At 38.2% G+C, this 26,099-nt stretch overlaps 1 long non-coding RNA gene across 1 annotated transcript; it reads right to left on the bottom strand.

Annotated features, from left to right (window-relative positions):
• Window positions 1-1,811: 1,811 nt before the first annotated feature.
• On the bottom strand, window positions 1,812-9,325 carry LOC121402178. Its single transcript, XR_005966656.1, has 2 exons — window positions 9,070-9,325; window positions 1,812-1,980 (listed from the first exon to the last, which is right to left on the bottom strand). It is a non-coding gene; the product is annotated as an uncharacterized LOC121402178 (long non-coding RNA).
• Between the last annotated feature and the right edge of the window lie 16,774 nt (window positions 9,326-26,099).

Below are 26,099 nucleotides of genomic sequence, written 5' to 3'. Positions count from 1 at the left end.
GGCTTTTGGTTGGGAGGGCCCAGGATCACTGCTGCTCCCAACATCTATTTGAAATTATATTTTACTGTTAGCTACCCCAGACACACAGCTTTCCTGACACTTTTTCAGTCATAGAGGAGGATGTGTCCGGGTTAAACTGTGGTGGAGGAGACGGTTCCAGGCAGAAGGGGGGGATTTGGTGGAGAATGCAGACCTCCAGGTAATTGGGACTGCTTTGGAACTATTGTGTCATGAAATGCACTATTAGGGGGTTATTTATTAAAGTCTTAATACTAAAAACTCCAAAAATGTGAGGATTTTAATGTGAAAAAAATTTGAATTTTTTGAGATTTATTATATCCAGAGGCTGCAAAAAGTCAGAATCCGAAAATACCACATCTTCAACCTGTTGGCATCTAGTAGAAGTCAATGGCAGAGGTCCTATTTGCAATTTGAAGATATTATTGGCTGTGCTGGGTTTCGTAGGATAATCTTAACAATTCAGACTTTTCAGACATCAAACCCGGGAAAATTGGGATTTTCCGCATGACAATCCTGAAAAAGTTGTGGTTTTTGCACAACAACAATTCTATTTTTTTTTTATAATTAAAACATCTGAAAAATTCAGATTTTGATAAATAACCCCCTTAGTGTCATGGAATGTTTTTGTCAGTTCTGCTGGGAGAAACGGTACCATGATTTATGGGGCTTTATGGTATAGACAACATATCTTAAATGCAATAGAAATATTATAAAATATCTCTCAAATAGTAAATCACCCATTTTTGGCTCACAAAATTAAGTATTTCTACAATATTCTATTCATAAAACAAGGCTGATCTTTCAGATATACATTACCTGATGGCATACAAACCAGGGGATTCTACATTAGAATTAGCTACTATGACAAAGGAAACCTCCTGTGCAGTGTCACTGTCACTTAAAGTGGACCTGTCACCTACACATAAAAAACTGCATAATGAAAGTCCTTTGCAAATTAAATATGAAACCACAAAAAAAAAATTTCATTAAAACATCCATACCTGTTATAAAGGTGTTTAAATATCTAAACTGTCAATCAAATATTACCTGCCCCTCCTCTATGCCCGTGGCATAGAGGAGGGGCAGTCAATTACTTTCACTTTCCATTCAGCACTTCCTACATGTCACTGTTCTCCTCACATTCCCCCTTCCCTCCTCAGGCTCTATAATTGTGTAGGGCACTGCACATGGACATTAGGTCCCTCATTCTGGTTCATACACAAGATTTTGGGGTGATACACAATTTCCCTTAATAACCGTGTCCACAAAATGGCAGCTGCCTGCTTGCTGTGATTGTATAATTCCAAGACAGAAGGAAACAAAATTTAAATAATAAATACAGTGTAAGTAAAGTTTATTTTGCTCAACTAACATGATAGAAAATAATTTGAAATTATTTCTTAGGGTGACAGGTCCCCTTTAAAACATGGTTCAGGATCAGAAGATAGAGGCATGCTATTTCAGGACTAAACCCCTGGGGTGCGTGGTAGATTAGGTTAAGTATACAAAATATAGTATTTCAAACATTTTTTGGGTTAAGTTCTTGTCATCTTTTCTAGAAAAATACCTTCCCTCGAATATTTCATGGCCCTACTATACATTGTTTTTATTGGCTTCTGGTAATATTATGATATTTTACTTTACCAGTAGTGCTCTCTAATTTCCCTGACCAGTGAACTTGTCAGAACTGACAGAAGCATTTAAAATTGGGATATAAATGCCTATCCAAGCAAACTCATGAACCAAATGCCTTTGTGTTAAGGGGGAGAGAATGTAAGACACACAAAACATTCTTTTCTGCAAAGTTTGTATTTTGTAATTTAAAGCAGCAACACAGACTAAACAAGAAATTGGCAATAAAACAGCCTATTGAAAATGAAGTATGGTTATTTTACTAAGCATGTCCTTGTTTGTAATTGGTCTGTGCTTGGGGCTCTCTAGTCCAGTCCTTTTCCAGTCCTGTGAGACAAAGTAAGAAACTCTGTTAATAATTAGATCAGTTTTATCTAAGATTCAACGAAGATTGCATCCTATGGCTATGGGCAAAGACTGTTATTTACTTACTTTCTAGTTTACACTGGAACAGTATGTGTGCCACCTGTTGTTCACACTGCAATATTTCCAATGTACTCACTGTAGTAAATTCAGTTTTCCTTACAGTGTTTTACTGTCCTATTGTCCATTTCTGTAAATCTGAGACAACACACACAACTTGCTTTCTTTTGCAACTCCATTTGAAGTACAAATTTAATTATTACTATTACCGGTACATGTTATACCCCCCTGTGGCACTTTATCCTGTTACCAATTCACTGTCCCATTCTCTTCAGCACCTGTGTGGCATAAAGACTGGTTTCAGAATAATTGCTGTCTGTGTTAGTTTACCTACTTACCTACTTTTTATATTTGTCATCCTAAGTTAATTGTTTTACCAGTCCTCTCCAGGCTCAGTTGTGCCTGCTCTGAGCCTGAGAGACCAAGTGGACGCTTCATTCAGGGGGGAGGTTCATGGCCAAAATATTTGAGGCCTTTCTCGGAGCCTTGTGGTTGTTAAAAGTTGAAGTTAATGGATTTGTGTCAAAATTGATCATCCAAACAGGAAAATTGAGTTGGCTAATGGTATTTTAGAGTACTGGGCCATGGGTCCCGTCAGACTACACAGGCAGATGATTCTTCGTAATAATAAAAAGTTTGCATTGGTACAACTTGTCCTTGTGCATGTGGCTAGATAATACAATAGCCAACTAACTAGCCAGCAGTTATCTTAACTTTGTGGCTGTTTTCAATATGTTATTTAGGAATTGCGCAATGTTGGATGCTGTTTTCTCACAGAAAGGTGAAATATATGTTCTAAGGTAAATAGTTGCTGAGTAAACAACTGAGCAGCGACTAAGTTTACTAAACAGCGATGCGCTCAGAAGAAGTCATTGCGATCACTTGCGGTAACTACGTTAACGAACCAGCTTACTTACCAGTTCGCGGTAATTTTAGCGAGTATCAAATTTTCTGGCGTCAAATTTTGCTAATATTTATGCTATAAAATAGTCTTGTTTTATGGCGGTTATTATGGCAATTTTTACTGTGACATTTGTGGCTAGAAATGCATCTTCAAAACTCATTGACTGATGATTATACCATCCAACAACATTACCAGAGTAACAGCAATCAAACATGTATGCATCATATAAACCCTTCTGCCAATAGAATCCTATGAACAAGAAATCAAACCAATCTCTTTGCTTCATATAAATGCACAATTTAATGTAGCCAATCAGAATTAACCTAAAAAAGTGTAGAGGCTGACGAATCCTTGGACTGTGAATCCCACTCCCAATAAAAAGCCTCTGAGCTGAAACTGCTGCTGTTGCAACAGATAGAAGCTGAAGCCAAAACATCCTGTCAGCAATAGCTACAGATCTCTCTACTGTCAGCAAAGAATGATGGGTAATGATGGGTAACAAAAAAATATTATGGGATATTTTCTGCCGAAAAAATACTTTACACCACTACATACAGTAGGTGGCGGTAAAATGTTGCGAATATTCTTGTGTAAATTTTTTCTTTTTTTTGCACTTTCGCGTTATTTTCAGCAAATGCGATAACTGGCGAACACATTCTTGAGCAAGAAAATTTACAAATTTATATTTACCGCAGGATAGTAAACTGGCAAAAACATATATTTTGTGCACATATTTTTACCGCACTTTAGTAAACGGGCCCCCAAGTGCTGAATATGATTCGATTTCTCATGTATTATACAAAAAAGCAACCCTCCCCCTAAAACCATCATTCTTCAGAGACTCTGAAAAACCCCACCCAAAAATTGGAAAAAAGCTGATGGGGTGTTATACAAAGAAACAGTTATGAAACAGATGACTGATGCTGTGGCAGGAGTTTAAGGGCTCTTACACACAAGCGGTTTTACCTGTGCTCCTCTGCGTTGCGATTTCACTAACCTCCGAAAATTCGTCAGCAACAGCGTTGCTCACATCGCGAACTTCGCCAGGCGTAGATTCACCAGGTCAACGATAATTCACTAAAATCCAAAGTTTGTCCAGGGCGCCGAATGCTGGTGAAGTAGTGCAAGTGTTACTGCGGCAAGTGAAGCAAAGTTGCGCTAGTGTTGCCCAATTTGCATACAGCGAGAAGTTAAAGTTGAATTGACGTATATGTTGCAACAAATACATTACAATACACAAGCCCAGGGAACCTTAATAAAATAAAATAAAGTTGTTATATTGCCCTACACATGAGCCCACTGTATAGTTTATGTGCCATATGTTAAAAAATGTAGGGGTAAGCTGGGTACCCCAGAAAAAATATACAATCTTTTGCAGGCTATCACCCTGAAAAATTAAAAGTTGCCAGCGTTTTTTGGAAAAATTTCGGGGAAGTCCTATCTACTCTATTGCACTTCACCTGGTCTGAGGTGATGAAGGCAAGTCTGGCGCAAGAGGTAACGTTCAATAAAATCCGCATCTTAGTGAATTTGCGTAGTTACGTCCATTCGCCAGAGCGCAACTTCGCCAGGCGTAAGGGAGCGAATTACCTCCTTCGCTAGTGAAGTTACGCCTGAGCCTGTTAGTAAATTGACAAAGTAATGAAATGACGTCATGCTGGCAAATTTAACGTTGGTCACTTCGCCCTTTAGTAAATCTGCCCCATAGTGGTAGCTTGGGGATTGGTGGAGGGGTTGAGTATTGGTAAGCAGACTTGCAGAGAACTTGTATAGAAATGGATACCGAAAAATAAATATTCTCATTGAAAGTGACTCTTGATTTAAAGAATGGTCTAGAATGCTGATCATCATGTTAAATTTCTATTTAATCTTTAGGGTCCTTTTTATGCTGGAGAATGTTCATATTTTGTGGGTGGAATAAAAACTGAAAAGATCTTCCAAATTGTGTTTGCTTAAAAAAAAAATTAACTCCAGATGCCTAATTGAAAACCTTTGACTTAAAGCTAAATTAGCCCTTGATCTGCAGATAGGCTAGGTCCATTACAAATTCTCCTCCTGTTCCTCTTTGATGTTTATCCTCTGCTTCACCCCCATCAAAACCCACTTGGCATTTTGATTGAACCTTTTAAACTTGCACATGTCCCAACAAAAGAAAATAAAGAACAGGAAAACAGTGGTTTTATTTGGAAATTACAGCTCAGCACTTAGTTTTAGCACACAACAGGAAGTTCAGATGAGCACCAAAACTAAAGCAATAGTCCCAATCCAAATGGGATAAAACTAGAAAGAATTACTTTTTTGCTGCAACCCTGCATAAGTATAGTGTATAACACAATGGTTTATGTGCACATGAAGCCTAAAGTGCTTTTAGCTGAAGTAAATTTATAAGCTAACTATAAGAGAAATATGAAGTAAGTATAAAGTGCCTTTTATATTCTGTATACATTGCCCTGTGGATGAACAAGTAAAAAAATTACCACAAGCCAAATCTTCAGGTGATTTTATCAGGTTGATAAAACATCTAAAATGTTTTTTTTTCTTAGTCACATTTCATTCGCTCTTATCATGTCTCATTTATAAAGGTGCAGTTAAAAGGCTCTGTAAAATCATTTCTCATACAACAGCGCAGTTTTTATTCATGGCACTGCAGTTTTTAAGGTAGTCAACCCTTGTACGCGATTAATGTCATGTCTAAAAATGTACATACTGTAGCTACTGTATAATAAACCCTTTCACCCATCCTAGTTTTTCCTTCCTTGTCTTTGTTTAACACAGAAAAGTGCAGAGTGCTGAATTATTCAAATCTTAAAAAAAACATTTCCAGTGTTCTGTTATTCATCTTTTACTGGGATTTATATAATCTTCTAAGATTTCTATATAGCCATCATCCACTGCTAGTGAGAGACATGGGAAGTGTTGTCTGGGATAATGTTTTGTAAGGATTGGCATAAACCATAGAACAAAAGCAAGTGATATCTATCTATCTATCTATCATACCTGTAATTCTCCGTTGGACAAAAGGTTTCACCCTGGAAGGTCCGAGAACCACTGAAAGTTATTTGATTATGTAATAAAATCTAAACCTAGTTTTGCAAGACTTAATCAGAATTTACCTACAGTGCAAATTCTGCAAATTATTCAGCAATCAGAGTCCTACATAAACCTCTTCAGGATGCAACCCCCAAGGGGAATCCGTAGTGGTTATTCCAGACATGTGGACTGAAAATACATCTAAAACCAGATTTGCCTAATTTGGAGGTACTGGGTGCTAAGAGCAAAGTGTTAAATATCTTGTATATCTGCTATTTCTTTCCTTCTGTCTGATTGTCACCATTCTACTGGCAAACTATACCAGTAAACCCAAAATATCAAGCAAGGTCAATTTAATTTACTTTCAATTGCTTGTTTCCTTATTTATTCTCCTGATTCCTTCTGGAAGCCCTTCTTTTCTCAAAAACCTAATTTCACCAAAACAAAAATATTTTCCTTTTTCTATTAATTTCTACTCTCATTCTAAAATTGTAATGCTGATTGTATCCTGCCCATTCATTTGCTGTTCACATTCATTGTGCAAAGGGAAGCTTTTTCTGGGTATTCTATTCTTTATAGCAACAATCCATAATGAAGAACATACAGACTCAATATTTGCCATTGAAACATTAATCTAAACTTATTTTTAATTTTGCTTTGTGTTTTTCTTACAATTCTATATTTCCCACTTGCTTAATATTCCATATGTTATTTGGAATTTTACTACCTCATTTTGCCGTTTTATGCATGAAAGATGCTATTTGTCCTGACACTCTCCAAATTAAGACTAAGTAGGATAGCTCCTAGGCCCTTTTTCCTTCTCAGTTCTAACCCCTTTGCGAAGACATAATTCATTTGTTTTTTTCTTTGCAGGGTAGCAATTAGTCTGTTGAAAAAGGGGTATGGAACTGGGTTTTTGGGTTGACTGGACCTTTTTTTCATCCCAACAATATTCTCAGCAGTGGCATTTAGCAGAATCTTTCCCAGAGTGACTCTTCTAGCTTGAACTTTTTGTCTCTCCAGTGCAGAATCAGAGTGCTAGGGTTACATCTCCTGTTCTCAATCTCACTGTCCTCCCTACTTTTCTAAAAAGTGGCATGAAACATTGTGAATGCCCAGGTATTCTCTTTAAGGCCATTTGGGGAGGATGACAGGGATAATGGCAATGCAAGAGAGGTGAGCATTGTATTTTTCTGTGCAGCTGCATAGTTACTAGTCAGTAGCTCTATGTCAAGTCAGCTCAAACTCCTTTTTTTGTTGCTCAGAAAGTCCAGTCAGTGATGCCAGTTAAAGGGCAGCCTTCAGACTGTGGCCACTAGGGTAAGGATTAGAGAGAGAGTTCAGAGCAGTTTCCTCATGGAATGAACAATCAGAGGATAAATGCAGGTTGATTTTTCTTAGGTTCCTCTGTGTTTTAAGACTTTTTTTTAAGACCAGATCAATCTATCAGATCAAGCATCAGTGTTTCTGCCAAGTACTTTACTTGGATGTTGGAGCTGGCTTACAAAAGTCTGGCCACAAGATGAAATTCAGAAAGCTTTATTCTTTTAAGGTGGAGGATATGAAAGATTGAAAGACAGCACCTTACTGTAAATGTTTCTGCCATTAACTTGGCCAGATTTATAAAACTGCCCATTGCAACTTGCAGCACTGAAAGACTTAGGGGCAAATTTACTAAAATTCGCGAAAATTCGCAAGCATGACGTCATTTTGGTACTTCGCTGATTTACTAATGGGCGCAGTCGTAGGCGAAACAGACTATGGCGCTCATTCACACTCAATCGCCAGACGAAGTTGCGCTCTGGTGAAGGGATGTACCTGCACAAATTCACTAAGATGCAGATTTTACTCTTGCACTGCAATAGAGTAGATAGGACTTCCTAAAAATGTGGTTGAAAATTTTCTGGGGTCTTCCTTTTTCAGGGTGATAGGCTTCAAAAGAGCGTAATTTTTTTGGAGTAACCGGCTTCCCCCTACAGTTCTTAACTTAATCTATACACCGGGTTCTGAGCTTATGTGAGCTTATGTGTAGGGCATTAAAACAACTCCATTTTCTTTTATTAAGCTTCCCTGGGTTTGTGTAATGTATTTGCTGCAACATATACATCCTTTCAACTTAAGCTACCGCCATATGCAAATTAGCCAACACTAGCGCAACTTCGCTCTGCTTGCTGAATTAATGCTAGGGCAATTTCGCCAGCGTTTGGGCGTCCTGTCCGCAACTTCGCATGTCGGAGAATTACTGTTGTCTGAGCAAATTTTCGACTGGTGAAGTGTTGCAAAGCCGTCGCTGGGTAAATTTGCCCCTTAGGGTGCTTTTACCTGCTATAGCATTCGTTCTGATGTGCTGAGATGAATCACAGGCGTCACGTTGGATGTGCCAAATCTAAGGTAAGTAATAGGAATGTTGGATCACTGCGTGCATCCAACATAACACGACTGTCGGATGTGAACGCTGCATGTTGCATCTTCATCAGACAGTCATGTCGGATGCACGTAGCGACAACATCCAACATTCCTATTACTTACCTTAGATTCGGCACATCCACTGTGACGCCTGTGATTCATTTCAGCATGTCGGAACGAATGCTATCACAGGTAAAAGCACTTGTGTAGTTCTACCCTTAATGGATAGACTTATGGATGCTAATTAACTTGATTAATGCAGGTGAAACTTTCAAACCAGCCATATGTATGGTATGTTCAGAGAATCTGCAAGTAACCTTTAAAAAATATGAGAAATATCATTGAGGGTCTTACTTCCAGTTCTTCAAAGCCTTAGCTGATCTTATCGCCTTGTCTATGATGCTTTCGGTTTTCACTTAAAGGTAGTGTATATCTAGGGATTCAGAACTGATTGTAACAACAACTGTGCATTGACTTTCGTTGGTTTTCCAAATACAAGCTTTCAGTGTACTGTATAATTGTAGGGGAACAGATTATTCATGCTAAAATGAAACCTAAGTGAAACAACTGTGAAGTGAATGATCACATTTTGCATGTTAAACAGATTAGATCTGTAAATGTATATCTAGCTTTTGGCCCTTGTGAACACATACCTTTATACTTCTGCCTTGACATCATCCCCATTATAATCACATTGCAAAGTTGATTGCGTAGCATGAAAAAAGCTCATCTTTGACCCTTCTGGCACAATGAAAAAAAGGACTGCAGGTGCACAAATTCAGTCTGTGTAAATATAAATAAAAATCCCAAGAAAATTGTTTTTAGCATTACACAAAATGTTATCATCACAAGAGTCCTATATTGTCTATTGGTGTACTAAATGTTATGGTGCATTTATTAATCATTAATCACCCAGCAGCAGTATATTCAAATGTGTAGCTGGGCAGTAAAATCATTTCTTTTTTCAGGGGCAAACAACTAGACTTGAAAGTCCTAGCTATTTTAAGATAAGCATCATCTGGGCAATATTTGGTTACAATTTGTACTGCAATGAAATCCCCAGTGCTCAGTTAACCTTTTAAGTGCCAGCAGAATTTCACATTTTGGTTACGCGAAATGCCAGCCGTTTTTGAAACATTTTGTGCTCTCTCACTTTAGGGGCATTTTCTGAGGGGAAACCTATAGTTTACCTAGGAAAACTATACATTGTTTTTTTCGGTAGAAACTGAGCTTTCTAAATCTGCCTGAGTTTTCATGTATTTACACCTGTGCAAAAAAATTTATAGTGCTAAATACCAAAAAAAAATGAAAAATTACCATTTTTCATCGTATATCAATTTATACCAGAAAAATATTTCATTTTACGGATGAAAATCCAACTGATTTGGAAAGCCTTATGTCTCTCGAACGTGCCAATACCAGATATGTATAGTTTTAGGGAGATTTAGGATTTCTGTACAGCAAAAACTCCCGGCAGTCTATTACCAAATTTTGAAAGCACTAAGGCAGAAAACGGCATGCTTTAGATTCCAAGGCAAAAAATCCTGAAACCGTAGGTTTACCCCAGAAAACCATACATTTTTGAAAAGTACACATTCTGCCAATTACAAAATGGGTAACTATGTCTCTCTACTCCCAAGTACCAAACATAAAAGCTTGTCTGAACATAGCGGTTTTTCAACAAAAAATTCAAAATTCTGAAAAATCATTTCAAAGGTTTTATTTTGCTGCTCCGCATATCCCAAACTATATTAGGTACCAAGAAAAAGCACCTGAAATATGATTGCCAGGGGTCCACTGAACAATTTGATACCCATTATGCATAGGTTTACCAAAGTATCTGGCATTTAGAGACACCAATATGTAGTTAGCACATCCAAATTGTTCAGGACTTTACTTCAGCTACTGAGAAATCAACACATTGACTGCATTTTTTGTGGGGTAAAAACACAGAATTATATGTTTACCCCCCAAACCCATATATTTTTGGAAAGTACACATTCTACTGAATCTAAAATGGGTACCCATGCCTTTCTGCTCCAAACTACTGAGTCTCAAGGCTTTCCCAAAATTGTCGGTTTTGGTGAAATATCTGAAAATTTCCTCAAACCTTCAACTTCCCAGCACCATATCACCCATGTATCATTACGTACTAAGAAAAAGCACCCTAAATATGATTGCCAGGGTTCCTCTGAACATTTTGGTGGTCATTGTTCATAAGTTTACCAAAGTATCTGGCATTTAGAGGCCCCAAAATGAAGTTAGCGCATACAAACAGTCCCGTGGGTAACTTCAGCTAATGAAAGATCAACACATTGACTGCATTTTTGTGGGGTAAAAAACACAGAAATATATGTTTACCCCCCAAACCCATACATTTTTGGAAAGTACACATTCTACCGAATCTAAAATGGGTACCCATGCCTTATTGCTCCAAACTACTGAGTCGCAAGGCTTTCCCAAAGTTGTCGGTTTTGGTGAAATATCTGAAAATTGCCTCAAAGATTCAACTTCCCAGCACCATATCACCCATGTGTCATTACGTACTAAGAAAAAGCACCCTAAATATGATTGCCAGGGTTCCTCTGAACATTTTGGTGGCCATTGTTCATAAGTTTACCAAAGTATCTGGCATTTAGAGTCCCCAAAATGAAGTTAGCGCATACAAACAGTCCCGTGGGTAACTTCAGCTAATGAAAAATCAACACATTGACTGCATTTTTGTGGGGTAAAAACACAGAAATATATGTTTACCCCCCAAACCCATACATTTTTGGAAAGTACACATTCTACCGAATCTAAAATGGGTACCCATGCCTTATTGCTCCAAACTACTGAGTCGCAAGGCTTTCCCAAAGTTGTCGGTTTTGGTGAAATATCTGAAAATTGCCTCAAAGCTTCAACTTCCCAGCACCATATCACCCATGTGTCATTACGTACTAAGAAAAAGCACCCTAAATATGATTGCCAGGGTTACTCCGAACAGTTTGGTGGCCATTGTTCATAGGTTTACCAAAGTATCTGGCATTTAGAGGCCCCAAAATGAAGTTAGCGCATACAAACAGTCCGGTGGGTAACTTCAGCTAATGAAAAATCAACACATTGACTGCATTTTTGTGGGGTAAAAACACAGAAATATATGTTTACCCCCCAAACCCATATATTTTTGGAAAGTACACATTCTACTGAATCTAAAATGGGTACCCATGCCTTTCTGCTCCAAACTACTGAGTCGCAAGGCTTTCCCAAAGTTGTCGGTTTTTGTGAAATATCTGAAAATTGCCTCAAAGCTTCAACTTCCCAGCACCATATCACCCACGTGTCATTACGTACTAAGAAAAAGCACCCTAAATATGATTGCCAGGGTTCCTCCGAACAGTTTGGTGGCCATTGTTCATAGGTTTACCAAAGTATCTGGCATTTAGAGGCCCCAAAATGAAGTTAGCGAATACAAACAGTCCCGTGGGTAACTTCAGCTAATGAAAATCAACACATTGACTGCATTTTTGTGGGGTAAAAACACAGAAATATATGTTTACCCCCCAAACCCATACATTTTTGGAAAGTACACATTCTACCGAATCTAAAATGGGTACCCATGCCTTATTGCTCCAAACTACTGAGTCGCAAGGCTTTCCCAAAGTTGTCGGTTTTGGTGAAATATCTGAAAATTGCCTCAAAGCTTCAACTTCCCAGCACCATATCACCCATGTGTCATTACGTACTAAGAAAAAGCACCCTAAATATGATTGCCAGGGTTACTCCGAACAGTTTGGTGGCCATTGTTCATAGGTTTACCAAAGTATCTGGCATTTAGAGGCCCCAAAATGAAGTTAGCGCATACAAACAGTCCCGTGGGTAACTTCAGCTAATGAAAAATCAACACATTGACTGCATTTTTGTGGGGTAAAAACACAGAAATATATGTTTACCCCCCAAACCCATACATTTTTGGAAAGTACACATTCTACCGAATCTAAAATGGGTACCCATGCCTTATTGCTCCAAACTACTGAGTCGCAAGGCTTTCCCAAAGTTGTCGGTTTTGGTGAAATATCTGAAAATTGCCTCAAAGCTTCAACTTCCCAGCACCATATCACCCATGTGTCATTACGTACTAAGAAAAAGCACCCTAAATATGATTGCCAGGGTTCCTCTGAACATTTTGGTGGCCATCGTTCATAAGTTTACCAAAGTATATGGCATTTAGAGGCCCCAAAATGAAGTTAGCACATACAAATTGTCCGGTGGGTAACTTCAGCTAATGAAAAATTAACACATTCACTGCATTTTTGTGGGGTAAAAACACAGAAATAGATGTTTACCCCCCAACCCCATATATTTTTGGAAAGTACACATTCTACAGAATCTAAAATGGGTACCTATGCCTTTCTGCTCCAAACTACTGAGTCGCAAGGCTTTGCCAAATTTGGCGGTTTTGGTGAAATATCTGGAAATTGCCTCAAAGCTTCAACTTTCCAGCATCGTATTGTCCATGTATCATTACCAGCATAAAGCATCCTAAATATAAACATATGGGTCTACTAAACAGTTTGATGCCCAATGTGCATAGATATACCAAACTATGTGGCGCACAGAGACCCCCAAATGACAATATGTATAGACATTTTCACGGCTGACGCTCTGGCTGCTGCAATATGAGCACCTGGAGTGTGTATTATGCGACATTAGACCCCCCTAACAGTACAGAGACCCCAGAAAACCATATATTTTCAGAAAGTACACATTCTGACAAATCCAATATGGGTAAATAAGTGTTTCTACTGCAAACTGCCAAACTGCAAAGCAATGCTGAACATAACGGTTTTTTATCAAATTTCTGAAAATCGTCACAAAGCTTGAATTCTACCCCATTATATGCCACACATTTCGTAACGTATCAGCATAAAACATCCTAAATATGAACGCCAGGGGTCTACTGAACACTTTGATGCCCAGTATGCATAGATATACCAAACTATGTGGCGCACAGAGACCCCCAAATGACAATAGTGTATATACATTTTCATGGCTGACGCGCTGGCTGCTGCAATATGAGCACCTGGTGTGCGAATTATGCGACATTAGACCCCCCTAACAGTACAGAGACCCCAGAAAACCATATATTTTCAGAAAGTACACATTCTGACGAATCCAATATGGGTAAATAAGTGTTTCTACTGCAAACTGGCAAACAGCAAAGCAATGCTGAACATAACGGTTTTTATCAAATTTCTGAAAATCGTCACAAAGCTTGAATTTTACCCCATTATATGCCCCACATTTCATAACTTATCAGCATAAAACATCCTAAATATGAACGCCAGGGGTCTACTGAACACTTTGATGCCCAATATGCATAGATATACCAAACTATGTGGCGCACAGAGACCCCCAAATGACAATAGTGTATATACATTTTCACGGCTGACGCTCTGGCTGCTGCAATATGAGCACCTGGAGTGTGTATTATGCGACATTAGACCCCCCTAACAGTACAGAGACCCCAGAAAACCATATATTTTCAGAAAGTACACATTCTGACAAATCCAATATGGGTAAATAAGTGTTTCTACTGCAAACTGCCAAACTGCAAAGCAATGCTGAACATAACGGTTTTTATCAAATTTCTGAAAATCGTCACAAAGCTTGAATTCTACCCCATTATATGCCACACATTTCGTAACGTATCAGCATAAAACATCCTAAATATGAACGCCAGGGGTCTACTGAACACTTTGATGCCCAGTATGCATAGATATACCAAACTATGTGGTGTACAGAGACCCCCAAATGACAATAGTGTATATACATTTTCACGGCTGACGCTGGCTGCTGCAATATGAGCACCTGGTGTGTGTATTATGCGACATTAGACCCCCCTAACAGTACAGAGACCCCAGAAAACCATATATTTTCAGAAAGTACACATTCTGACGAATCCAATATGGGTAAATAAGTGTTTCTACTGCAAACTGCCAAACTGCAAAGCAATGCTGAAAATAACGGTTTTTATCAAATTTCTGAAAATCGTCACAAAGCTTGAATTTTACCCCATTATATGCCCCACATTTCGTAACGTATCAGCATAAAACATCCTAAATATGAACGCCAGGGGTCTACTGAACACTTTGATGCCCAGTATGCATAGATATACCAAACTATGTGGTGTACAGAGACCCCCAAATGACAATAGTGTATATACATTTTCACGGCTGACGCGCTGGCTGCTGCAATATGAGCACCTGGTGTGTGTATTATGCGACATTAGACCCCCCTAACAGTACAGAGACCCCAGAAAACCATATATTTTCAGAAAGTACACATTCTGACGAATCCAATATGGGTAAATAAGTGTTTCTACTGCAAACTGCCAAACTGCAAAGCAATGCTGAACATAACGGTTTTTATCAAATTTCTGAAAATCGTCACAAAGCTTGAATTTTACCCCATTATATGCCCCACATTTCGTAACGTATCAGCATAAAACATCCTAAATATGAACGCCAGGGGTCTACTGAACACTTTGATGCCCAATATGCATAGATATACCAAACTATGTGGCGCACAGAGACCCCCAAATGGATATAAAGTAGATAAAATTTACAAGGCAAAACAAAATAAGGCAGTAAAGAGTGAAATGCAAAAAAATCCAATAAAACCACAAAAATCAATGTTTTTTTTCCAGACTAGTGTTATCGGCCGTCAGAATCACAGTTTGAATATTTTAGCTGGGCCAAACAGGTTATACGGCTAGAAACAAGTGAACACAACATACGCAGAGCTGAAAATGCAATAAAATGGCTAAAAATTCAATAAAATGGCTAAAAATGCACCAAAATACCCAAAATTGCAATATAATCACCGAAATAACATAAAAAAGATATTGCACAGTACGGTTAGCGAATACGCTATTCGTAATGGCAATAAAACATTTTTTTCAGCCAAAAAAAGAGACGATGCGATAAGAAAAAAAAAAAAAAAGCCACAATGCCATGTATGTGCGTGTGCGTGTGTACAAATGGTAAATTACATGTTATGTGCGCGTGTGTGCGTGTGCACATGTGTGTAAGTGCAGTGAGTGTAAGTGACCCCCCCAATCCCCAAAAATGTATGTGTAAGTGTGTGTAAGTGTGAATCTAAGTGTGTATTACTGTAATAAGTGTGTGTTGGTGTGTTTGTGTGTGTAATTGTTGCACTAACCTGAAAAAATCGCTGGAGACTGTTGCAGGCGATCAGGAAGACTCCCTGGAAGACATCTGCCTCGTGGTTCCTGTCTGTGTGCTGTGGGGGCGGAGATCGTCGATCCGGTGCAGGCTGCAGCAGCAGGACACGTAAGTAACACGTGCCTGCTGCTGTTTTTGGGCCCCTGGGCGATCGCGCCCCAGGGGCCACTCGATCCCCTGCTCTGCTCGTTGCCTAGGGGCAGGGGATCGAGCAGGAACGGAGCGAGCGGCTCTAACAGCCGCTCCTCCGCTTCTGAACCCGGAAGTGCTGCAGAACGTAGAATCTACGTTCTTTGGCATTTCAAGTACTTTTGCCACAGAACGTAGATTCTACGATCTGTGGCATTTAAAGGGTTAAACCATGCTACAGTGCTGGCCAGCTGCTAAAAGCGCCCATATGCCACCACTTGGAATGACCAGCTCCTGGAAATGATACAAGGCCATTATTTCCGCACAAAAGAAGACAAAAGGATTACCAATGCACAAATTCAGTCTGTGCAAATATTCCACATATGAATAGTAAAAAAAAAATGAGGAAATAAAATTTTTGTAGCACATTTTGGTCACAATATGTAAGCTCATATGGGCCCATTATACATGAATCTTATGTTGCCTATTGGTGTACTTCTTGGCATATGTATAAATTAATAATCCGGACAAGATACTGTCATAATCACAATGAGATTAAAATACATTATTACAAGCAATTACTGGTAAGGGAGTTAATGTAAGGCAAAAGTGAGGGTGACATTCATAAACTGGATCAGTCAAGAGCTTTGAGTGGTATTGGCCAGATTCTTTTTATTCTGGACTGGAGTAACCCCTACAGAATTAGACTTAGTCACCAGGGCCAGACGTAGGGGTAGGCAGGGCTGCCTAGAGTGCTGCAGGTAGAGTGCACAATTAGCAAAAAAATACTAAATGGTCCCTTAGGGAGTAAAGGTGATGGAGGGTGCAGGGAAGGTGGTTTCTGGTGCTGTGGTGAGCATGGGCTTTGGGTGCAAGTACCCCTTGGCCTGGCCATGGTAGTCGCACTTGCAACCCTACAAACCAAACTCTATGCCAATGTTTTTTTAGTACAGCACATTTATTTATTTAGCAGTTATTGTGTGTCAATTGTTATGGTATAATGTGGACTAGCCTAGCAAGCAAGAAAAAAAAAAAAATAACGTATTAGTCATTTTGGCGTTGTGCTTCCCAAATAGAAAACAACATAATTATGTAAAAGGCACAATCAGCCTTAATTTCACTAAACCGTTTTGTTCTCTTTTATCCTTCCTTACTCATTTATTTATCATTATCAATCATTTTAATACCTATCCAGATCTTTTTCCAATGCAAAATTAATCATTACATTACTATATTTTGCAGTTTTTCTATAATTCTGTATAATAAATTCAGGTCTCATAAGCATTTCTGCATTCAGCAGCATGATGAATAATTGTAAGTAGCTCCTACTGTGCCCTGGAACGTTTATTTAAGTCAGCGGAGACATTTGATTAGTTACAAAGCCACAAGTCCTGCAGCCTTATAGATCTGCATAGATCTCCTTGGTGACTTAAATCTCCCCATTTACATAGCAGGGAATACTTTACTCATTATTTTATTAACATTCGTAATGTAATAGTGGTATTAATTACAACTTAATTACAATACTGGCCAAATCAGAAGGGAATAACTACAGTAGTTCTATAAATCTGTACTGCAAGCAAATAACTGAAAGGCAAAACTTTTATTTTTATTTTCAGAAAAGATGCGGGGAACTTTATATACCACTCATATAGTCAAGACTGGATTGTCTGTATACATGGTAAGCTATGTCCTTATACTTTATGATAAATGAAGTAAATTTATGCTCCTTCATACAAACTGATTTGTACTTGTACAGTAACATATAATTAAGAAATCTCCATGTTTTAATCTGATTGTTGAACTGATTCAGTTAGTAGTACCTGTACATGCCATAACACAAATTCAGTAAGTTGTGTAAAATGGCTGAATATGGTGTACTTTTTTAAGTGCTTTCTTTCTTTGAGGAGATTCCGGAGGACTTTACTTACAAAGGTCTGAAGCAGTGTAAAATAACGGCAGAATATCTGTCATTCGCATGGTGTAAAATATCCCAAACCTTGATAAGTTTCCTATTTATTTTACTCTGTTTTTTCAGTGAATTGTGTTTTGCACAGCATAATTAATAGGCCCCTATATACAGTACATGGCCACTCTTTAAAAAAAAAAAAAGAGCGAGGGGTGGTAATGCAAAAACACGTCTTTATAAGAAAAAAAGTTAATTACATAAAGATACTCTAGTATACATGGCAAAATGAAAAAATATTTAGCAATATACAATTACATACTATCAAGCATAAAGCTTCTTCTTACTGAAAAAGGCTGTGTGCCATAATGTTATGGTAAATCTCTAGCTTTTCCATTTTTCTGATACTCTTATTCTGGGTTGTATGTATCTGGTTATTTCTGCAAATTGTATTTATTGTGTCCCTACTAGTGATGGGCGAATCTGTCCCGATAAATTAGTGAAATGCATTGAAGTCAATGGGAGTCAAAATTATTTTGACGCGCAACAATTTTTACATGAGTGTCAATTTTTACATGAGCAACTTTTTTGTCCAAATGCTTTAGTCAACGGGCATTGAAATTATTTAGACGTGCGACAATTTTGACACAAGTGACTTTTTTTATTGCATCAAATTTTTCAGCCGGCAAATTTTTGCAGCAGTTTTGCAAAATAATGAGCAAGTGGTAAAATGGGGAAATTCGCTGCAAATTCATGTCTGGCGAATAAATTCACCCATCACTAGTCCCTAATCTTTCATATGATCTGGTAACATTTATCATGGGGTATACTGTATTAGAATATACTGTACATGTTAAGCAGTGTAAAATTACACATTTATAAAACTCTAATGATTTTTGCTAAGAAGTGATGAGTAAAACTAGCCTGTTTCACTTCGTTAGCAAAACGTCAATATTTTGCCAAAATGCATCATCAATGCATTTTAGCCCTGCAATAGCATATACATTTTTAATAAGCATAAGCATAATGGAGAGCTAATATTAACCAATTTGTTGTGGTCACTGGAAACTGATAAAACACCATTATTCATTACAGACACTGGGGCTCATATATATACAGTTAGGCCCATAAATCTTTGGACAGAGACAACTTTTTTCTCATTTTGGTTCTGTACATTACCACAATGAATTTTGAATAAAACTACTCAGATGCAGTTGAACTGCAGACTGTCAGCTTCAATTCAGTGGGTTGAACAAAAAGTGCTGTTTGACACAATAAATCTATAGGGGTATATCCCCTTTTGCATCCAATTCTGTGTGCCGTTTCCTCAATTCTTCGTTTCCTGTGAACCCAGGGGAGTGCCGTCTCCCTAGAGGACTGAGCACCAGATTATTGCATACGAGAAGGCCTGGGAGTGAATACAAATTCTACTTTGTCTTGAACAAAAAGATTGCATAAAGCATAAAGAATTTTTTTTAACACAGTCACTTAATTTCAGGGGCTCAAAGCAATTGGACCAATTAAAAAACTGAAAATAAAATGTTAATTTCTAATACTTGGTTGAAAATCCTTTGCTGGCAACTCTTGGACATCACCTCATTCTGGGTTTCCTCCTTTTTAATGCTGTGCCAGGCCTTTACTGCAGCCGATTTCAGTTGCTGTTTGTTTGTGGGCCTTTCTGTCTGAAATTTAGTCTTCAACAAGTGAAATGCATGCTCAATTGGGTTCAGTTCTGGTGACTGACTAGGCCATTCAAGAATATTCCACTTCTTTGCTTTAATAAACTCCTGGGTTGCTTTGGCTGTATGTTTTGGATCATTTTCCATCTGTATTATGAAACGCCTCCCAATCAATTTGACTGCATTCAGCTGGATTTGAGCAGACAGTGTCTCTGAACACCTCAGAATTCATTCGGCTGCTTCTGTCCTGTGTCACATCATGGATAAACACTAGTGTCCCAGAGCCACTGGCAGCCATGCACGCCCAAGTCATCACACTGCCTCCGCCATGTTTTATAGATGATGTATGCTTTGGATCATGAGCTGTTCCATGCCTTCTCCATACTTTTTTCTTGCCATCATTCTGGTAGAATTTGATCTTGTTTTTTCTGTCCAAAGAATGTTTTTGCAGAACTATGCTGGCTTTTTTAGATATATATATATTTTTTAGCAAAGTCCAATCTAGCCTTTCTATTATTGATGCTTATGAGTGGCTTGTACCTTGCAGTACACCCTCTGTAATTACTTTCATGCAGTCTTCTCTTTATTGTAGACTTGGATATCAATATGCCTACCTCCTGGAGAGTGGTGTTCACTTGTTTGGCTGTTGTGAAGGGGTTTCTCTTCACCATAGAAATGATTCTGTGATCATCCACCATTGTTGTCTTCCGTGGACGTCCAGGTCTTTTTGCGTTGCTGAGTTCACCAGTGCTTTCTTTCTTTCTCAGGATGTACCAAACTGTAGATTTTGCCACTTCTAATATTGTAGCAATTTTTCGGATGGTTTTTTTTCTGTTTTTGCAGCTTAAGGATGGTTTGTTTCACCTGCATGGAGAGCTCATTTGACCGCATGTTTTCTGTTAACAGCAAAATCTTCCACATACAGTGCTTTTATCTGCTTCATTGATTATGACATAACAAAAGGAAATGCCCACACCTGCCCATGAAATAGCCTTTGAGTCACTTGTCCAATTACTTTTAAGCCCCTGAAATGAAGTGATTGTGTTACATTTTAGTTCCTCACATTTTTATGCAATCTTTTTGTTAAACCCACTGAATTAAAGCTGAACGTCTGCAGTTCAACTGCATCTGAGTTGTTTCATTTAAAATTCATTGTGGAAATGTACTGAACCAAAATTAGAAAAAAGTTGTCTCTGTCCAAAGATTTATGGACCTAACTGTATATATTTTGCGCTGGGCAGATTGGTTTGCATAGTGAATATATTTGCCCTGTGTATGGTTATATTTATAAAACTGGATAAGAGTGTGCAACAGAAATACAAAGCTTATTAAAAATGGCACAAATTGTGAATATTTATGCACACACTCTGCGTTTGAATTATGTCACTACTTTGGTGGCGGAGAAAATATTAGCAAAACAGTTTTGCAAATTACAAAATTTAGGTTACTGCCAATGCTATTTTCTCACACAACAACCTTGCACAGTGGGTTTATGCATGCTTACACCCGTCTCATTTGCTGGCCATAAATTTATGCACAATGGGAATTAGCAAAAAACTGAAAGACTGGCACAGCAGTGCAGTATTCTAGTGTTCAGGAAAAAGCATGGGCAATACAACCATTTGCAAATAAATATGGCTGTGGAACTTTATAAATGACCCCCACTAAAACATAAAAAGATTGTGATGACTCATTTGGCGTACATAGTACAGGTATGGGATCCGATAACCAGAAACCTGTTATCCAGATCAGCACAGTTTTCTTGGGTGTCTGTCTTAAAATCCAAGTTCAGTTACTGTCGTTTTAATTGATTATTACATTTTTTTTGTATACCGTATATACTCGTGTATAAGCCGACCCGCGTATAAGCCGAGGTACCTAATTTTACCTACAAAAACTGGAAAACCTTATTGACTCGAGTATAAGCCTAGGGTGCATTCCAGTACACCCTGTGTTGTGATGTCTGTACATACACACAAGATGCAATGCGAGAGAGAGAGAGAGAGAGAGAAATTCTTAGCTGAAACAAAAGCACTTGACATTCCATACTGCTGTTGAACAATGACCGGACAGGGGTATAAGTCACTAGGAGGACAATGTAAACCTGAAACTCAGCAGCTATTGCAACTACAACTCCCAGAATCCTTGTGTGACTCAGACTGGAAAAGGCCGCTGGGAAATGCAGTTTATAGTTATCTGGCTGAGCCATGCGGCAAGGCCACAGGTAGGGCTAATTACAGGCCACTTGTTGCCCTGCGGTTACTGCCCCCTCCCCCCCCAGTAAGGCCTGTAGCAGTTACTCACATGGGCTCCAATATTGCGATACAACTGCTCCTCTATTGCGATACAACTGCTCCTCATACTGCTGTCCTCATACTGCTGTACCCTGTGTAGTTTCCCCAGCAGGTTCCAGTAATGGCGAAGAGATGGGGGCAGGGACGGGAGCAATTACCCTGTGAAATCCTGTCCGATGGTCCCCTCTGTAACACCGGATCAAGTCCCCTAACCAAGCGCCGTATAATTTAGCAGGCAGCAGGCCCTACGGTGAGCCGGAAAACAGACACCTTGAGGCAATAATCTGGCGATCTAAGGCGAGACTAACAATTGGTGCGCTGTGTGGGCGGAGCTGGGAGGAGCGCGCATGGGAAGCTGTATGCCGCTGCTACATGGAGAATGTGTGAGTGAGAAAGAGAGAGAGATGTGCCTCTGAAGCCGGTTTTACTGTTTAATCCAGCCCTAGCTGCGGGCAATTACACATCGGCGCCCGTACTTTGGAAACTCAAGGGAAAGGTCAAGTATCGGCGCATGCCCATTTATAGAACAAACACTATAGTGCAGGGAAAACGCCTGCCGTGCGGGTTACAGGAGGACATTGCAGGAGCGCATTGATTGTGATTTTGCACATTGACCCGAGTATAAGCCGAGGTAGACTTTTTCAGCACATTTCGGACGCTGAAAAACTCGGCTTATACTCGAGTATATACGGTAATCGGCCAGATTAACCTTGTAGTAGTTGATTCTTGATGTATCCATTATCCTGTACCTTCCCCCAATTCATTGTTGAAATCTATTGTTAAAATACCATATTACAAAAATGTACCCCTGTGCAGTAAATTACATTGCATAATTATGGTGTTTTGGCTCCGTGTAGGAACTAGGACATATAGAAAAGAGTATTCAATGCACATTTGTTTTAATATAATCAGATCTCTACAACTCTCTTGTACACCAGTGATGATATGTTGTTGTGATATGAATATGTTGGTGCTTTTTAAATGTTTTTAACATTTTGCATAATTTGATATTACTACAATAGTCATGCTATGAATCTACAATATGAGCTGTTCAGTGTGATTGCTGTGTGCATTTGCAGATATTACCACGCAAAACTCTGTAATGACTATGCTATTAAACTGTGATGCAAAAGTTCATTTTGTGAGAGAGCAAGTAACATTCAATAAATATTTATAACATGATGGGCCTTGTAGTTAATCAGCATGATTCAGACAGAAGGCCTTATATTTTACACCCATGTCCATAAACTCAGAGCTTTAAATTGCTTCTTATAGTAATGAACTTGGTTTTCTTTTATTGTTAATTGTGCATTAACAAAAACCTGTTGCTTACATTCAGACAATGGGGGCACAGAAAGGTTAACATCTCTATCAGAATGCAGGTGACTAGCTGTAATAAAAGTTTTCTGGCAATGTTTTTGCATAAAAGCTATCAATCTCAGCAGTTTCACCATCTGTTAATAGGTGTACTTGTCATTTAGCACAAGCCCTGCAGATAAACATTAATCTAATCTCTTGGGAAACAAATAGCACTGAACATTAGGCACATGCTCAAAGGGAATCTAACTGCAGGCTTTTTTTTCCTCATTGCTTGCTAATGCGTAAAGCCAATCTCATGGGTTATCTGCCGTTCTCAAAATCACTGCAGTTTTTCAAGGAAATTTGGGCAGCTAAATCAATATGAAAGCAAAGAAGTTTGAATCTTTGAAATGGAACTGGATTTAAAAATGTCTACTGTATAATCATTTTAAATTGTTAAATAAGGAGGGAATATTATTTGTCATGTACAGTATATGTGTAGTAAAGTTGAGTGACTATTTTTCTGCCTTATGTTTGGAAAGTGTATTTTCTTGACATAAAATTTTAAAATTTTAATTTTTACAAAATCTTTTTTGTTTCATTTAGATTTGTGTTAAAACCTTTTTTTTTATCAGTACACTCAGTCATACAGCACCCATACACCCAATAGCAGCAATCATATCATGCTCTAAATGTAGGACTACTCTTTCTTCCATAACTTTTTTTTCATATCAAGGTAAAGTAAAGACTCCTTAAAGGAAAACTATACCCCCAAAATGAATACTTAAGCAACAGATAGTTTATATCAAATTGAATGACATATTAAAGAATCTTACCAAACTGGAATATATATTTACATAAATATTGCCCTTTTACATCTCTTGCCTTGAACCACCATTTCGTGACTCTATCTGTGCTGCCTCAGAGATCACCTGACCAGAAATACTACAACACTAACTGTAACAGGAAGAAGTGAGGAAGCAAAAGGCAGAACTCTGTCTGTTAATTGGCTCATGTGACCTTACATGTGGTTTGTATGTGTGCACAGTGAATCTTACGATCTCAGGGGGCGGCCCTTATTTTTTAAAATGGCAATTTTCTATTTATGATTACCCAATGGCACATACTACTAGAAAAGTATATTATTATGATAATGGTTTATTTACATGAAGCAGGGTTTTACACATGAGCTGTTTTACTCAGTATCTTTTAATAGAGACCTACATTGTTTGGGGGGTATAGTTTTCCTTTAACATGTATTTTTGCCTTTTGGAAAAGGTCTGGCTAAGTGTGCATGCACTTTTTACTGGATGGTAAATAGTAGAGGTCTTAAATAAGTAATCTTTACATATTGAGTACCACATAATAAGTCATTTTGCCTCTTTATAATAAAACAAGAGCCAAATATCAAAGATCCGTATGAGTCAGTGCTTAAAGAAGCTGAGGGAATAAGAATGTAGCATAGAAGAGAATCTAAGTGTAGTGAGTTTTCAGTTATTACAGTTCCACACTTAGCCACTATTACCGTACGGTGTTAGTATTACTCTTTATAGATCACCATAAGTGTGCTTCAGGATGGGTACTCACAAACGTTTATCTCAAAAACGCACTTCTCAGGAATGCCAGGATGTTACTGTGAGATGTTTTGCGTTGTGCTAGTAGAGATGTAGAGCGCAGTAATATAGTGTAAAACCTTTATTACATATTTAAAATATTAGACAATTAAACTCACATTTGTATAACTCAAAATAGGGACATCGAATCCCAGTAACTGAGAACTGACCCTTCCCCAGCATGTGAGACCTGTTCCCACGAATGGCAGTTAAGTCTATTCCCCAATGACCTTTCGCCCTCCGTGCAGCCGCGATACTTGTGGCAGACATTTTTTTTACTTTGCGTCTGGATAATATACATTCCTTATCTGCATTGTGGCCACTTATTTGCCTTCCTTATGTTGCTTTTTCTTATGGACTACACAAGGAGGTTATTAGTTCTCAGTTTGTGGAGCATAGAGACACGAAACAGTCTTGGACAGCGGCATTCTCATTCATTGGAGAATAGACTTAACTGCCGCTCATGGGAACAGGTCTCGGAAGTGTTACACGGTGCGTGTAATCCAGACAGGCAGTTTTTGTAAGCAAGCAATCCATTTATTATTTGGGTGCAGTGCTAAATTGTTTGCATTTTGTGTTATGTGCCATATTGCAACCTAGTAGCTTGCTGCTTTCTTTCTACTTTGTCTTCTCACTCATGTACAGAGAATGTTTATTGCACCCTTCAGCCATATTCTTTTATCCCTGTTTTAAACACAAATGTATCTGTATGTGGCAACAGTCAGAACTTCCTTTTTATCCTATTGGACCATGACAACATATAGGAAAAGAGTAAGTGCCCTCATATTTAGGAATAATAATATATCTTATCCTAACAGATTCATATTATCAAACTTGCAGCAGTCATATTTTAAGTTAAAATATAATAGTTATATACAATATTTTAGTTTTTCTGCAGCTATAAAACTTTACTTGAGGCTTTAAACTCTTGTGAGCAAGGCCTTTGTATCTTTTTTTACTTTATAGCCCTTGCTTGCTAAATTCTTTTAAGACCCCCTGTTCATTATAACTTAAGGTACAGCACTGTTTAACTTGTTGGTACTGTATAAATAAATGATGATGATGACTTGAGATACTGTGCAATTTTTATTTTAAAAATGTGCATATACATTGGAACAATTTCATTTGTATAATTAAAAGGGATTTAATTCACTTAAAGAGAAGTGTATTCCATTTGCAGAGTGAAATGTATCTCTTGCTTCTACAAATGTCCTTTAAGTGGCAGATAGTAAGATAACTGTGATGTGCTGAGGTGTTAGACTGTGAAAGGTACTGGAGCTTGTCTGCCATTTTCTTCCCTGCTTGTTTTGGAAAAGTGAATGTCACATATAAACATAATGAATTCTTAGGAGGTCTCCTGTCTTTCAGTAACAGTTTTGCAGACTATATTTCAACGTGGAAAGAGTCACTAGCCTATACAGCATGAAATTATGAAAGAGAGCAACGTAACACTCTGAGTACCAGCCAGATTTTTATTCATCTAAAGTGCAATCTTCCCTAAAATTCAGATTCAAATGTGTATTTATAAATACAGCTT

Source organism: Xenopus laevis, chromosome 3S (genome assembly GCF_017654675.1).
Source record: "Xenopus laevis strain J_2021 chromosome 3S, Xenopus_laevis_v10.1, whole genome shotgun sequence".
NCBI lineage: Eukaryota > Metazoa > Chordata > Amphibia > Anura > Pipidae > Xenopus > Xenopus laevis.
This window is presented reverse-complemented; position numbering and strand designations above follow the sequence as displayed.